The 4,463-nt window shown below is 46.9% G+C and overlaps 1 long non-coding RNA gene across 1 annotated transcript; it reads right to left on the reverse strand.

Moving 5' to 3' along the window:
• Positions 1-2,630: 2,630 nt before the first annotated feature.
• Positions 2,631-4,262, reverse strand: LOC123522259. The gene is made up of 4 exons (XR_006680531.1): positions 4,183-4,262; positions 3,647-3,785; positions 3,160-3,366; positions 2,631-2,952 (listed from the first exon to the last, which is right to left on the reverse strand). It is a non-coding gene; the product is annotated as an uncharacterized LOC123522259 (long non-coding RNA).
• Between the last annotated feature and the right edge of the window lie 201 nt (positions 4,263-4,463).

Genomic DNA, 4,463 nt, shown 5'->3' on the forward strand with positions numbered 1-4,463 from the left:
GGTCAAAGCCCAAACACATCTTCTCAACTGCACGCAGAATGTCAAAGATTGTCAGGAGTACACATAACAGGGCAAATATTTTAAATCAGGGATAGCAGAGGCTTCCTCTTTGTCTACCCTCTCCTTAGCTATTTCAACATTTGAAACTGAAGTCAAGACCTTTGGCAATTTATAATTTCCCAGTGGCAAAGCATTTGCCATGGGGCTCCTTCCCAGAAGGACGTGTGAATGACAGTTACCAGCAACGCTCACGGATGTGTCATCCTGCTCACTTGGTTGGTGGCGCTGATGGCCCTGCAGGTGCAGAGAGGACCTCGCATTCCAGGTGGTGATCTATCTCAGCCTGCCTTCCCAGGTCCCCACAGACATCTTAACTGGGTGCCTAGAACTCTTGTCATCATCCAATAACTCCTGCTCACTAAGAAATTCCTGTTCACTTGTAAGGTTCAATGACGACATTGTGGTTATTTTTTAAAAAGTCAAAATCTCTTAGAGGATGGGGTACCTACAGTATACAGTGCTTAGCATGGATTTGTATATAAAAGAGTGTCTCTGATTTGATTTTAAACCTCTACACCAATCCCACACAAAAGTGTGTGTGTGTGAGAGAGAGAGAGAGAGAAAGAGAGAGAGAAGGGGTGGTACAAGAGAGGAGGGGAAGAAAACATGAAAAGAAGCATTAGTAATAGAAGCTAGGTGATGAGAGAATTTGCTCCCTAATTCTGTGTATTTAAACTTTTCCATAATAAAAATGAAATACAAAGTCATCATGTTGAACCACACCGGCATTCACTGACATTTACTGAGGCATACAATAGAATTAGCTGACATCAACTATTCAAATGGAGACACTGTCCATAGCAGACAGCCCCCAGAGTGTTTCCCAAAATACAGATTCCCTTCTTCATCAGAGCATTTGTTGCCCCTTGGCTCTTGGCCTTGTGCTTGTGTTTTAAATGAGCAACTGCAAATTCATAAAACACACCATGTTAGCCGTTGTGCAGAGATGAGAATGCTACGCTGTAACATGGCCATGCTTAGGACCGGCTGGGCTCAAATCTGTACCAAGGCCGGTGGCTTTTGTGATTAGAATCTGAGAGGACAGATGTCCTTTGTGTGACTCACAAAGGCACTGCAGATGCTGAGAGAAGGGACACATTCCTGATTTGCATGCCTGGAGGCCAGCCGCGCCTTTCAGCACTGGCTGTATTTCTCATTCCTGGCTCCAAGAAGCCAATCCATAGTGATGCTTTTCTAAGGATGACTGGAATTGGACATGCCTTTATTAATCTCCAAATATTCAAGCACACGTTCCTTTCTAGCTTCCAAGAGCATGGTGCGTATTCATGCAATTAATTACATGCGATGTGCTTGATAACCTGGTGGCACAGGGGTTAAGCGCTCCATTGCAAACCACAAGGTTGGCGTTTCTTATCAGTTCACCCACGGGAGAAAGATGTGGCCGTCCATTTCCCTAAGGATTAAATAAAAAACAAAAACCCAAAAACCCTCATTGCCATTGAGTCAATTGCAACCGAGAGGTACTCTATAGGACAGACTAGAATGCCTCTGTGGGTTTCTGCGACCGAATCTTTACAGAAGTAGAACGTCTCGTCTCTCCTCCCACTGAGTGGCTAGTGCTTTCGAACTGCTGATCGTGCGGTGAGCCGGCCGATGGGTCACCCACGACACCAGCAGGCCCCTTGGGAACCCTACAGACAGTTCTACTCTGTCCTTCCGTGGTCACTAGGGGCTGGGATGGACTCAGTGGCCGTGGGTTTGGTTCTGACTTGATGTGCGTGTGATGTTTATACTATCAAAAACCTGTGTGGTAAACTACTTAGAATGAAAAAAAGTTGTGCCATTTTAGCCACTTTTACATTTCCAGTTCAGTGACAGCAATGACATTTTTTCATATTTAAAAGAAAATAAAGAAATTAATGCACCAACCACTAAAGCTCATTAAATATATACATGATTGAACTATTGTATTATATGACATGTGGATTATGTGCCAATAAAACTGTTAAAAAAAATAACAAAGCAGCCAACCACCACCTCGAGCAGAGGCTAGTTGAAGGGAGGTGAGCATAGCCACGTGCACTGGGATGGCTGCCTGACCTGGCCCTGCGCTTGGGTTCCAGGCAGCAATAATGGAGCCGACCTGGTCGAAGCCTAGGCAGGAATCTGAGCAGGGCCGGCCTGTCCGCCACAGTACCCGGACCTGTACCTGTAAAATGACCACAGCTTCACTCTCTCCCCCAAAGAAGCCCAACGGTCAAAGAAGACAGGAGGAGCAACAGCGTCTGGCACAGGTGTCTGAACAGGAACACCGGATCCGTTCACAGATGTGGGCTTATTGCTCCGTTCCGGGCCCATCTCTCCTCTATGTACTTTTTATTTGGCCCGCCTGTTTTATGTAGCCTTTTGCTTTCAGTTTTAGAACGGGGCTGCTGTCCCCCCATCTCCACCCTCGCCCCAGCTTGGCCAATAGAAACTGTATTACTTTTTTTTCTTTCTTGATTGCATGTTTTTTGTTTTCTTTTTTAACGTTTTATTAGGGGCTCATACAACTGTTATCCCAATCCATACACACATCAATTGTGTAAAGCGCATTTGTACATCGTTTTTCAAAACATTTTCTCTCCATTTAAACCCCCGACATTAGGTCCTAGCGGGGAGGGAGGGGAAAAATGTATTACTTTTTATAACAGCGTGTTATGCTTTCTTGACAGTTAACTTGGGGCAGGTGTTTTCTGGGCTGGAGCTTTCTGGGCTTTTGGAGGCCCAGCCGTCTGACTCTCAGCTTCCTCCTTCTGGGCGGGAGCCCCCTTCTTAGCTGGAACCTATGCAGCACTTGGGGGACACTTCCAGGAGCGCCGCCCGCCGTTGGAAGCTTTGATACCCCAAGTATTGGCTCTCCGCCCTGGAGGTGGTTGATCCATAAGCAAGCTAAGAGGAACAGAGAGACAGAGGGACTGGATTTTATTAGAGGCCTGTCTGAGCACCTTACCCCTGTAGCACCTTGCCTGTTTAGTGAGTGCTCCCGCTGTTGCCGTTTGTCACAAGCTATTTACTCTAGCTTCTTCTGCAAATACCAAATACAGACTCCGTGCAGGTGGGCTGTAAGTCTGAAGATACGTGAGTGATAGGACTCACCGACTACGGATGCCAGGAGCAATTGCAATGTTGCTGGACGATCCCATCATCCATTACTGGGGGCTAAGTCTTGGGACATCTATTTTTCTATCTGCTGTCTATCACGACTGGGAAGGCGAAGAGAGGTTGACCTGGCTTTTAGCAGGACAGGAAGCAGCCAGGAACATTCCAGGCTCTGGCTGAGCTCCTGGAAATGGCCAGAGCAGGCTGGTAACAGAGAAACCACCAGTCAGTATGCATAAACAGGGCTGACTCACACCAACACAGCGGCAGTCTGTTCCCCGCCCACGGCTTCTCAACGTCATGTTTTGTTATTTGGATCCTCATTTTCTTTGCCATCACGACTCACCTGCCATCAAAATCTGGCACTTGGGCTTTCTTTTCTCCAGCTTCAACCCCCCCTCCCCCATCGCTTTATTGAGATATATATTCACATATCATACACTGCCCTGTTCAATCATTTTACAAAGATTTGCGTATACATCACCACAAGCAGTTCCAGAATTTCCTCTGCACTCCGGCATTCATATTTGCTCCCCAATTCCCTCCAACTTCCATCCATAACTCCAATAAACCATGACCACAGTTATTGTCTCTTCACATCCGCCCAATCTGTGCTTCATGTCCTGGAAAACATACAAACAAAACAAAACAAAAAACCAAATGAACAAAGAATGAGAACAGCAAGCAGAATAAAAAACCAACAACAACAATATTGCAATCAACCGGGGGTGGGGGTAGGGGGGAGAATCTCTGTTGAAAAAGAGCAGGAAATACAGAAAACTAGAACAAATCCAAAAAGGGTCAAAGGGGAGATCAAACGACCAGGTTCCACCTTTTAACCTAAGTCCATCTTCCGGGATGGAGTTGTCAACAGTCCCTGTCTGACAGCAAGGTCATTCACATCTCTGTGCCGTGCTCCGAGGGGAGCCATCGGGGGTTGAATCAGTGTAGGAACCCTGCAAATGGACTTGGGGTTCCCCTCTCATCCTTTGGCTTCACCCTTCTTGGCCCTTTGACTACCTGTTTTGCATTGCGATCCACCTTCTGCCAGGCTTGATGATTCTGTTTCCTCCTGGTAGGCACTGTGTGGGACCTTGAAGGTGGACTCACTGGGTTGCATGAATTTGAAGGGCTGGGCCTGCCTCCTTACTTGAATCCAATGTCCACCAATCAAGTCCTGTTCTGATTACCACACCCACAATTGCACCCAGTTCCCCAGGAAGAAGTTCAAAGGAGATGTGGGCTACCCGAGCAACTTCCCCTACGCACCTGAACACCACCTTGGCAGAGCGGGGCTGGAA

The sequence above is a fragment of the Echinops telfairi genome, unplaced genomic scaffold (genome assembly GCF_000313985.2).
Source record: "Echinops telfairi isolate 266 unplaced genomic scaffold, ASM31398v2 ScPeMD7_4225;HRSCAF=4972, whole genome shotgun sequence".
Classification (NCBI taxonomy): Eukaryota; Metazoa; Chordata; class Mammalia; order Afrosoricida; family Tenrecidae; genus Echinops; species Echinops telfairi.